The following is a 12,896-nucleotide window of genomic DNA, read 5'->3' on the forward strand; positions in this document are numbered from 1 at the left end:
AAAAAAAAAAAAAAAAAAAAAAGGATGCCAGAAGACCCTGTAGAAAAATATGGAAGCAGGCTTAGATTATCCTTGAAAATGGCTGTCATCAGCTTCATTCCTTCATGTGGTGAAGAATACCCGAACACACAAGCCAATGATGATGCAAAACAATGACAAAATGGTGGCACACAGGAACATTAATAGTCTGACAGTCGCAGATGTTTTACAATTACAAGGATTTTATTGGCTGAACAGAGCAGTGATTACAGCAGAGCCTCACACATCCTGAACCAGTACAAAGTTCATGAGCTTTATTTTTAAACGAAATAAAAGTGCATATAAAGTAATGTGGTCCACCGATAAGGCAACCAGCAAGAGGAATACTAAGGGAAACCAAACTGGTAGTCATCCTCATACTTCATGCTTCCCCCCAACCCACTAACTTAAAACTCTAAAGTCAACTATTTGAGATTTATTTTTGTTGTCTGGCCGTGTCGGATTGACAGGATCACTATAAAGCACACTGAGAAAATAAGGGCAAATGAAGAGTAGGCAGCTATAACTGGATTGACCAAGTGCCCGAGTTTCTACCTGACACGTCGTGCTGTAACGGCTACAGTCCAGTATACCAAAACACCATCACTGTGTGGTACGCTATTTAGAAAAGTCATAACATACATGCTTGTCACACATCTGCTTCATGAACTGCCTCGCTGGGAGTACAAAGGGTTCCAAGGACTCAACACACTAATGCTCACAGGTGACTACTGAATCATTTCAACTTCAAAGACACACCTAATAAAAGAAAACGCAGTTCCATCTCAGTAACTGACAGAACAGGACAGAACTTCTCTTTGAATTTCTCGGTAGTCATAAACATGTCTCTTTTCTTCTCGTCACATAATGGTGTGTGGAATTCGCACTAATACCTGCATCCAATATTCAAAAGTTAAAGAATAAATATTCCAAAGTGCACCTCATTTTACATGCCTCAGGTAAGAAGTCAGGATACTGCTAGCGGGAATGTCAACCACTTGGACCAAAAACCAAATGGAAAGCTTTCAAAAAGAGTAATTCTCACACCAACTATGCCTACAAGTGTACAAATGGCTAATAGAAGATGAAGCGGAATAAGCAAACAAAAGGCTTCCACTTTATTTTAGGAAATGGCGAATCCATTTTTTTTTTAAAAAACACCTTCTTATTCATCAATTATTCAAAAATAAAAGTCACAGTTTCTGCAAAGGAAGTGAAACCTAGGTCGCAGAACAGCTGCCAGAGGCCATATGAGATGATTAGTAGATCTCACAGACCAACGAAAAGTAGTGGCAATGAGCACCCCTCCTCCATCACACCAACGCTGATTCTTTGCACACCTCCCTGTCTAGTCATCACATGAGAGCAAAACATAAAGGAAGAAAAAAGAGTGCTCAAATGCCTTTATGTCTCTGTTGGTGATCCTAAATTAGCCCAAATAGAAAATGCTTCAGTTGTCATCATCTTGCTCTTATGGTGCATAAGTACTGCAAAGAAAAAACCCAAAAACTCATGACCCATGTCCATTTAGTGCACTCACCACTTGGTACTCGCTGTGTTAGTGAGAACATGTGACAGGAGCCGCAGTGTAACGTGACCATCCCAAGAAGACAGGAGCATCCCTGTACTACCAGGTTTTCATGCTCAGTTGGGAGAGAGACAGGCCGTACCACCAGCAGAGTCCATGACTTGGTTCACAATCAATCTAAACGTATGGCTAATTACGGACAAATTTTCTGACCATCAAGTTTTTCAACCATAACACAATTCCAATACTCTCAATGACCCTTCGCTTTTGTCTAGCTACAAATTTTTTAAAAATCACTTCTCAAAACTCAAGTTGACGACCAGTAAGTACCCCCAAATACTTCATGACTCAGTCCCATAGCATATAGTTAAAGATGTATGAATTGAATGGCACAATGCTCAATATGGCAAAAGGGACTCAGAGCCCTAAAATTTTCCACAGCACTAGTCTTCCAGAAATAATAACAAAAATGATTCGCCAAGTATAATCTCTTTTCCAAATAATTTTTAAAAGCCACTGTGAAGATATCATTCTTAGCTGGTCAAAAATTTTTCATTGATCATGCTGTGATTTTCAATCAGAATAAGAACTCCAAATGAAAAGTGGAAACAATAAATGTCCTGGGACAAAAGCAGTTTGCCCTAAGAATCTGTTCCCATACAACTTTAGACCCTGCACATGAGAAGCTCCAAGACAGAATACAGAAATGATAGAATCAAGAAAGAAACAAAGACAAAGCTCTGGCAATTACTCTATTATTAAAGTCCTGGGTAAAAAGAGGCAATTAATGCACTGCTCTCCAACCCACTATCACTTAGATTTTTGTTCCATTCTCTCAAGAAGCACAGTTGAAACATTTCTCAGTAGGGAGTTGTAAAAGTTGAGTCAATCCCAACTGCTTAGCCTTGATTGGTTTTTACGTGCCTGATTGAGTGTCTGAAGACAGGAATACATGCCGATACAACTACTAATCCCGGCAATTAGTATGGCCAACTGTATAGCTATGAACAAATGTTTCCTACGTATGACTCTTCACATCATGGCAAAGCCAGCCTTATTCTAGTTAGGAAATTAAATTTTAGTTTGAGCTTTTGGATCTCGATCTTTGCTTTCTTTTCATTTCTTTTTTTAACACTGGGTAGTGGAAATAAAAATAAAATCTGGTATTAGATGGGAAACAACAGCCATTTCACTTTTCATTTTAGCCTCTGAGCTACTGGTAGCAAACCTTAACTAAACAGTGAAAGCATTTGTTACACAGCAAAGGGAATCCTGTCCACAAAAGTTTCCGGCAAGGTACTAAAATTAAAAATCTGCCCAAACAAAAGCAGGTTTCATAAATTATAATCACATGTCACCCTTTTTTAAAGTAACCAATAGCAGTTTGAGGAAATGCAATAGAAATTTCAAACTTTTTTTTCCAAAAATCTAGCACTTTTAACTAAAGTTCTAGCCACAGTGTCCCTTATCTGGCTTCTTCAATAAAATTATAATTTATTTCAGAGTTCTGCACTGATTGTGCTGCTTCATAATTAAAGATTTATAGAAACTTCATTTGAGATGTATAAAAAACATCAACATACACTTAAATAGTTCCTTTAAAAAATATCCCTCTGGGGTTCCTGGGTGGCATAGTCAGTTGGGCGTCTGACTCTTGGTTTTCACTCAGGTTGTGTTCTAGGGTCATGGGATTGAGTCCCGCATTGGGCACACGCTCAGCTCGGAGTCTGCTTAGAGTTCTCTCTCCCTCTCCCTCTGCTCCTCCCACCCTCACACACATGCTCTCCCTCCCTCTCTCTCTGAAATAAATAAATATAACAATCAATCAATCAGTCAAAATAGAAAATATCCCTCTGGCTGAAATGATGCATGCCAGCAGGTTTGAATTATGAATGGAACCACTCAAAATCTGACCATTTTCAGTATTCACAGAGCCTACTAGACCGATAGATACCTCATGAACAAAATTAAAGACAAAGTAAAAAACTGTAACAGAAAAAAGATGAGCCAAGGTTCAGCATCTTCCAGGTCAGGAGAGACACTGGGCTTGTCACCATTTTTCAATTTTCTCACCATGGAGATTAGCAGGAATTCAATATTCTACTTGAGGGGTCGAGAAGGAGCAATAGCTTCCCTTTAAGAGTGACCCCATTGTTTAGGAAGAAAATTCAAAAACAAGGTAATGATCTTCCCATGTGATTGGGTTGTAATAATTTTGCAGAACTTCACAGGTGTTTCAGAAGTGCTTTAGAAATTCCATAGGGAGAAAAATATGACAATCCTTCTCTACATATTTTGAAAAGGGCATGCCTGAACAAAGACCCTCCAGTGTTCACACATATTGGAAAACACAATTTTGGAAGATGACTTTCTCACAGTGGGTGAAAGAAGGTTTGCTGATAAAGACAACACCATTCTCTTTAGAAAGTAGGTTCTGAAGAAGTCAGAGTAGCTAAACTACAATAAGCCTAGATTTTCCCAAAGTATCAAAGATCTGGTCTATCCTGGACAAATAAGATACTATATTTCAAATACAGCATTTTATTTTGCTGACTTTTTCACAGGTCATGGTGCATTTATTTTAATAAAAGGGGAAAATCTATCTCAACTGTGCTGTTTTTATGGATAGTAACATTAAAGAGATTTTTGCTCACATTTGATCTGGATCTTGATAAATACATACCCACCATTGACAGCTTCCTTTCGGTTCTGCAGTAATATAATGTGAAGTTGAAATATATAAGAAAAAATAAGATGGGCCAAAGTAGGTTAATGGAGGGTATCTGACCAATCCACAAAGTTCACGTAAAATGTTTTGCCTTACATACTGAGGTGAGAGGACACACAAGAGACCAGCTAAGGGAGTCACTTATTATGTACTGACTAGTATGTAGTGTGGCAGTGTCAAAGGAAGACAAAATTTTTTATAAGATGAAAAGGAGAGAAATAAAATAGGAATTAGCATTATTAAACACAGCTTTGTGTTTGTTGCTTTACCTATTTCATGTCAGTTGATTATCACAGAAATAGGCATCATTGTTCCTATTTTACAGCAAAGAAAACTGAGGCTTGGAGGAGTAATGAACACTGTTAGTGGTATACCCAACTTCCATTCCTCCCTTCTTCTCCCTATGAAAAGCCCAACCAAAGCTACTGGTCGAGAAGTGGCCAGAGACGTCCAATCAGACAGAAGGACAGACGGTCCACACCTGTGGGGAGGTTTCTGACTTCCCCTGAATACCATAATATATGAATGTGAAGCAGCTTGAGGAAGGAGCCCAAAACAGAAGTTGGAGCCTGTAAGGAGTCTGGCACAGCAGAAAGATGCTAAGAACCTAAACGACAGAACTGACCAACCCCGGAGCTTGTCCTACCTCAGTATTTCTTGTGAAATAATAAATATCCTGATCACTCCAGTGAGCATCCTGGATGCTGTTTCTGACAGCATCCTAACTGATATAAGAATTTTATTTCTCCAAGGTCCCCTGCAGTAAGTAGCAGAGCAAGCGTTTGAACCAACATTGTTCTGGCTTGAAACTGGACTTTTCCCCCTAAACCGCACTGTGGCATGAACTTTGATAAGTGTTTTTTCTCATGACATGACTGTGCGATGTGAGAGCTAGGAAGGATCTTACCTCACCATACATTAGGAAAATGCATTTACTTCATCAAAATGTTTTAAGCAAACACAGAGGAGAAACATATCACTAGCAAGAATTCCCAGAACTTCATATTCTGAAGAACTTCTCATTTCATATGCATTTAATTTTTAGTAGAATATGAATTCATATGCCTTTAATAAATGGAATGGAGCTCTTAGAGAGCATTCTAAGTTATTATTAATTTTCTTAGGTGTGATAATGGTGTTGTGGTTATGCAGGAGAATGTCTTTATTCCCAGGAGATGCGTACTGAAGCATTTAATGGTAAAGAGTCATGATGGCTGAAACCTATTTTCACATGGTATGATGAAGTATATATGTAGAGAGAAAAAGAGAGTGTGCCATAAAGCAAATAGAGCAAAAGGTTAATAATTACTGAGTTAGGTAGAGAGAATATGGGTGTTTGTTGAATTATTCTTCCAAGTTCTCTACATGTTTGAAAGTTTTACGGTACGAAGTTTGAGTGTGGGGGAATATGGTGCGGGAAATAGCATGGATGCACACTGGAATAATCTGGGGACTTAAAAAAATACCTGAATGAGGGCCTCACCCTGGGATTGAGGCCTTGGAGTGGGTAATCCTAATGTGTATCGTTGGTATGGTAGAAAGAGCCTGAAAAGTCACAACTCTGATAGTCCCAATCTTGTAAAGACAACTCTGAAAATTTTTCTGGACTCTTTTTTATTCATGAAAAATTGCCAGTGTTCTAAATTTAAGCATTAATCCAACAGTAAAGAAATTTCCCTGAAACATACATTGGATGACATAAGGAATATTCAATTAATAGTAAACCATAACTTTAACAAAACATATATTAACCCTTGGGGCATGAAGAATGGAGCAGACTTAGTTCTTCCTAAACAAATCTACTCATTGAGTCTATGGTTTCATATGCCAAAATTTACTTTATAAAAATGAAAAAAAAGGGAACAATATTTAAGAGGAAGCATTAAGCCATTTAACCTCTTTTAAGAAAAAGAAGGTCTTACCAAAATCATGTCCTTTACTCCATGCCAAAGATGAGTCATAATCTGTTGAACTATAAAGGAAGGAGGATTTCTTGAAAAATACGCAACTCCAATTCTCTAAATTCGAATATGTGCAATTTACTTAAAGATACTCCAGTGAGCCTTACATATGGAAAAAAGCTCTCTAAGGTCCCATATCTAAATTTCAGCTGGTGCATAGGCCTCCTTAGTTCTATTTGTCTTTCTTAAAATATATGTGTCTGGGGTATGGGATAGAGATGAATAAATGGTAGATAAAATAAAAGAGAGAAATAAAAAACAAAGGACAAACTTTTAAAAATATAATTTGTATAATAGGGATTTTATCTTGAAAATGTACCTTATGACTTAAGGGGCTTTTTAAAAAGTTTTATTGATACACAATAAATGCAGAGATTTAAAATGTATAATTTGGTAAGTTGTGACGTATGTATATATTCCTGAAACCATCATAGCAATCAAGATAATGAACATAACTATCCTAGGCAGCCTTTCCATTCAAATAGATGTGCGATGGTTTTTGCCCAGATATAGTTTTCAGGAAAAGAAATTCTTTTTTTTTTTCTTTAAAGGTTTGATTTATTTTTATTTGTCAGAGCGATCACAAGCAGGGGGAGCGGCAGGCAGAGAGAGAAGTACCTCCCCACTGAGCCCATGTGGCGCTCAATCCCAGGACCCTGGGATCATGACCCGAGCCGAAGGCAGATGCTTAACCGACTGAGACACCCAGGTGTACCCAGGAAAAGAAATTCTTGATAGAAATTGTTATTTAAAATAACAACAACAACGACAAAGAAATCTATACACAAGTGTCCAAATACTTTCATCAATAGATAAAATATACATTGATGCTTTGGATTTTTTTCCCTGTAATTTAAATCTAAGAGACAAGCATATGATGTGTTATTCTATCTTAGATTTAGGCCCAAATAAACAAACAAATGTACTCTAAAAACAAAGAGATTCGTAATATTTTCAAATATCCAGGGAAATGAAAACAAAAGCCATAGGCACACAGCATTATGTTTGAGAATTTAAATACACACACATACCAAGAATTTTGGCTAATTCTGAAGCAAAACAACTTAGATTACATCTACATATTACAGCAATACATACAGACTTCCTAAATTTGGCATATTAGGCCCAGAGCATGCCTCTCTCACAGGCAGGGCTGCTCCAGGCAAAACTAAGGAAGAAAGAGTGCATCTCCAGTAACCACCAAAAGCCTCAGTCTACCTTTCTTTCCTCCTCTCTCAAGTGTTTCTTCTGCTTTTCAGGAAACTCCCCTTGTTTACAGGGCCCTCATTAATACGTCGGTCTTTCCAAACCTATGGAAGAATTTTTGGCCTCAAGAACCTAAACTGTATCCATGGTGTCTATATATATTCCGTTCTCAGGCACAGTTTCTGCTTCCCATGGGCACTGCTACGGAATGAAAGAAATGGCTAGGATGTGGGCTCTGTTCCCTCTCCTTCCCCTTCCTTGCTGAGCAGTTGCAGTAGCTAGAAAGGAGACAGCACTGCCCTTAGGGGCCTAAGGCACAAAGAAAGCCTGCTAACCATCCTTCCCCAACCAAACAGGAAAGATAGAGTCCCATGAAGGCCAGCCAGGGCCTTCAGGACGCAAGTCCATTGGACCCAGGACTCAGCTACTGTTGTGGCCCACAGGAGACTTCCCACAACCTAAATCCTATATTGCCTAATACAAGAGAAAATGTTCATGTGGGGATCGTTTGTCTTCCCAAACGGACTGTGAACACCCTTATGAACAGGTGCTATGTCTTATTAGTCTCTGATACCCAAACTTGGGACATGTATCAAATATTTGTGAATAAAAATTTAAAAATAAAAATCATTCTATTATATCATATCATATTAATGCTATTTGTACTGCAAAAACACTTAGATATATCTACTTTAATATCTGAGGTGGAAATATATACTAAGTTTTATTTGTTTAAGAAATTACATGGTTTTGACAATCATGGAAACAAAAAATTAGTTCTTTACATACACTAGACAGAGCAAACTTAAGATTTTCTTGTTAATTGTGCAATATAGCTGAGATGACTACATTTCCATTGTGCAATTTTCAGTCTTACACATTTTTTTCAGGCTCTGTCACAAAGAAAACAAAGCAAAGGGAGAAAACAACTTTGAAAGTGTAAAGAAGGGGCGCCTGGGTGGCTCAGTCAGTTAACCATCTGCCTTTGGCTCAGGTCATGATCTCGGGGTCCTGGGACTGAGCCTTGCATAGGGCTCCCTTCTCAGCAGGGAGTCTGCTTCTCCCTCTCCCTCTGCCCCTCCCCCCTGCTCATGTGGCCCCTCTTCCTCCCCCCACCCCCCTCTCTCAAATAAATAAAAAAATAAATCTTCTAAATAAATAAATAAAAGTGTAAAGAAAACCAAGGAGAAATTTCAAACCCTAACCACTGGCAGGTTTCCCAGGGTTCATAAATGACGATGATTTCAGGATTTCTAGTGGAAACATCCAGCAATATTATAGGTGTTTAATATTTCAACTCAAACTCAAATGATAATTGTTCATTCAAATGGAGTTTTGTTTCAGGAGTTAGGATTCCTTTTACACCAAGTTGAAGGACATAAAATCCGCACGAAGAAATCTTACTTTCTTTTCAGATTATTACACAATGTTCAGTTATGACTACGCCATATAGTAAGTAACAAGCTCTATACCACCACAATGGTTTGGAATGTAATTTCTACAAGGACAGGAATACTTGTCTCTTTTCTCCACTGTTGTAAGATATGTGCCTAGTAAGAATAGCTGGTACATAGTAAGTGTTCAGTAAATATCTGTTGAATGAACTGAATAAATGAATGAATGGAAGCCAGGAATGGGATAAGGTGTGCCCCCCCCAAAAAAAAGATCAAATTTTTCTATGAGACATAGGTTTCACAAAGTACAATTTCTGGGGGGGAAAATCTCTTATTTACTCAACTCTAAAATATCTAATCTTATATTTGAATTGCTTAAATTAAAAACTAACAACGGACTGTTTGTTATCTAAATCAAAAGGAGGAGTCATTTTGTTTAATCAAATTGAAAGGTTTTCTACCACTGATGTCTGAATAATGTCAGATATTTAGGGAAACTATTAAACATTCTCTCCAAATCAATGGATTTGGGTCCTTAGCAAACTTTCTACTCAAAGGATTTTTATGTAAATCTTTTTTGTTTAAAAATCCATATTCATTTTCATACCCTTTGATTTTCTGGGTGAAAAGAACCCTTAAAATACAAAACAAAAGTTAACTCAAAGGGATACATTTCATTTGAGTTGAAGACAATAAAGCTGATGGTTTCTTCACCAGGAATCATTAATCATTCAACAATGGTGAACCCTGGAAAACCTCACAGTGGACATGGTCTGATGTTCTGTCTGGCTTTAAAGAGTTAACAACAAAACAAAACAAAACAAAGGAGCTGCTCTTCCCGTCTAATGATGTGCTCAGGCCAGCCACCCCCAACGCGGTCAGGTGGTGATGGTCACTGCTGAGACAGCTCAGGAGCTCGCCAGCACACTGGACATGGAGCAAAAGGAGGACAACAAAGCTGGGATGTTTGAGATGTCTCAAGATAATGTGGACAGAAAAAATGCTGTGAGTATCCCCCAATAAGAGATTAACAGAAAAAGCAGTAAATAATAAATGTGTCACAGTTTCCCCTTTTCACCACCTCACATAAGCTAAAACGTGGTTGTAGGTTTACAAAAAGGCCCCTGAAGTTGTGTGTAGATAAGATGATGGGAGAGCTCATCTGCTGAGGTAAGACGAAGCACATTTTCTATACAGAAAATTTTATACTTTGCCTCAGTCTCACAAAAGCAGACTGAACTAAATGCAAACTCCTACTCCATACCTTATACAGAGGCAAAGGCAAAAGAGAGCTTAGAAAAAACCTGTTGTGACTGAGGGAAAAGAAACCAATGCAAAAAGAAGACGGGAACAAATAAGAAAGATGCTGCATTAAAAGAAAGACAAACTCATGGAACCACCAAGAAAATTGAAAACAATGGTAGGACAAAGGGAAGAGGGTTGTGAAAAACAGATCAAATTTAAAATAAGGATGGACTGGTCTGATCGTTTTATTTAATATGTTAAAAGTAAACATTAAGCACTACAGAGTTATACATACCACCACACAAAATTATCAACATCAATGTAGACTTTAAGTTCCAAAGCGGAGAAGAAATCTGATCATTCCAAGTTTCTATCAGTTGGAAACTGAACAGTAAGGACTGAAGGACAATATATTTTTAAAAGTTGCGCTCTGCTTAGCAACCCTGCATTTGAGGATCCTTGTTCCCTATACTTAATATTAAATGGAATAAATAATATTTCTCATATGTCCTACTTGTCTTAATAGGTCTTACTCTGAGTACCCCAGAATTTCATTTCCACTTAAAAAAGTGAGTAACATCTGAGGTTGTGACAACTCTTCTCTAATAACCAGAGAGAGGAAAAGCTAAATTCAAAAAAACTTTCATAATGTGCTAGCTCTGGGCTTTTAAAGACGGCTAACTCACTTTTAGGGACAAAAGAAACAAACAAACAAACAAACAAACCTAGTTGCTTAACCTAGAGCCTTTCCACATGTGTCTTCACTCATCTTCCTAAATAAAAGATTAGCTGGAATAAATGAAATCCTCCAAGCCACTATACATACTCTGAAATGTGCACATTTCACTGCATCTGAGGTACAAAATAAATGAGCATAAGGAGAGGTCCTACAGCCAAGTAATCCTTTTGAAATTTTATAAAAGTAAATAATGTGATTCATTTTTCTCTTTGAATATACCTCTAATGGAATCTGAAATATCTGAACATTTTTTTCCTGCAATGCATGAGCAGGTTTTACAAGCTTAAACTTAATAAAATGAGTTATCTCCTCGATACATACTTTGTTCTTCAACAACATCTGCTATAACTCAGGATACACCAAAATTCAGTGTTAACATTAAAATCCCATTCAATTAAACCAAAGTTCCTTGTCTCTTGCAAAGGTACCTCATATATTCTTGTGAACACACCAGTAAGAAGTCTCTTCAAATACAAAGTTAAAAGGAAAAATGCCTTTCAGACAAAAGATCTAAAAGGTTACAATTTTTAAATAATGATAAACAAACATCCATTTCTAAATGCTAATGTTTATTTTGTATTCGCTTGCATTTTGTCCTTCTCCAATGCTTTTAAAAAGCACTTACAACCCCTACAATGTCCTCTCAGAGTGAGGGCAGCACAACTGCCTTCCCTCTTCCTACTGAAAGGGTAAGAACATGGAGAGGAGTGGAAGTGAAGTGTACCACCCAAGGTCACATGCCAGTCAGTACCACTGCTCAGTCTAGAAGTCCATGGACCTCAGTTCTAAGTTTGTCAATAGATAATGCGTAGCTAACTTTCCTCTCCTTTTGATCACTAGCAGACTACACAGTCATCCGTTTTCTTAGTGTTAGGAGACAAGGATAGAAATCACAAGTCCTAAAAGTTATTTCTATCCCTCTCGCCTCTTCTTTCCACACGGTTCTTCATCAGAAACATTGCTTTTTTAAAAGCTGGAGACATCATATACATCTGTAAAATGCTAATAAATACTCCAGTGCCTTCACTGGAGTGTCAAGGAAAAGAGATAGGAGCTACAGAAACAATGTCATGCTAAAATGTGTCAAGCAAAAAATAAGCAACTTTCCATCTCACAGACCAGACACTTAAGTGTAGTTCCTAAGTGTAGTTTCTAAGTCCATAAGTTAATGTATTTAAGTTTCATTTGAGATTGGCTGCTTTAACAGTACAAGGACAAAAAAGGGCAAGTCAACAAAATTGATTGTTTTAGCCAATAAAAATGCAATATATTCAACTAAATTGGGTAACTGATGACTTAGTTAAACAAAGGATTATGTATACACAATTATCCACAGTGTAGTAGACAGCTCACATATTTGAAAAGTTTTAACAATGTTATGAAACACTGTACACTCCTGAGTAGATCAGTATTTAGGTTTCTTTGCTGAGGATATCTCTTTCATGAAAGTGGTTTCTTGCATTTTATAATTTCAGAGGGCACAGTAATTAAACTGCATTTTATTGACAAGTAAAACAGAATGATTCTATAAATGAAGCAGCTGGTAGGCCCCATCAATTTTGCTTATTTAAAAAAATATATTCCCCAATTGTGTAATGCCTATTAAGTGTGTAGTGAAGTTAAAAGTTTAAGTGTTTTACTTACTAATTACATATACCTCCTTTATGAGTCCTATTACACTATTTACTACAGCTATTTCAAAAGTTAATTATTTATTAAGACTGCTCAAGAAAAAGAGTTTCACTCTTGAATGGAAAGAGAAATAAAGATTTGATCCTGAAGGAAATGATGCTGCTTTATTTTCAGTGTGAGTTTCATATATTCTCTTTATTATTATTAATTCTGAAGGCAATTACAACATCATATCATCATTTGGAACATTCAAAATAGAATTTGTATAATTCATATTAATTATAATAACATCCAGATTAGTGACAGAAAGTTTGGGAGACATAAAATCTTACAATAAAAAAATGGACATGTCAGATAACAAAGAAAGATATTCAATACGCATTTTTGGACTATTTTAAGTTTAATTTTCAAAATGAAAAATATGTTCTTAATAAAACATAAGTTA

The 12,896-nt window shown here is 37.0% G+C and overlaps 1 protein-coding gene and 1 long non-coding RNA gene across 3 annotated transcripts in view; one reads left to right on the forward strand and one right to left on the reverse strand.

Annotated features, from left to right (window-relative positions):
• LOC117801984 overlaps positions 1-9,676 on the forward strand; it is a 16,448-nt gene extending 6,772 nt beyond the window's left edge. Inside the window, exon 3 of the long non-coding RNA XR_004624942.1 lies at positions 9,553-9,676. This is a non-coding gene — a long non-coding RNA (uncharacterized LOC117801984). The remainder of the gene's footprint in view (positions 1-9,552) is intronic.
• The window catches only part of SERTAD2 (SERTA domain containing 2), a 114,975-nt gene that overhangs the window by 98,944 nt on the left and 3,135 nt on the right, over positions 1-12,896 (reverse strand). The gene's annotated exons all lie outside the window — the stretch shown is intronic.

The sequence above is a fragment of the Ailuropoda melanoleuca genome, chromosome 4, assembly GCF_002007445.2.
Source record: "Ailuropoda melanoleuca isolate Jingjing chromosome 4, ASM200744v2, whole genome shotgun sequence".
NCBI lineage: Eukaryota > Metazoa > Chordata > Mammalia > Carnivora > Ursidae > Ailuropoda > Ailuropoda melanoleuca.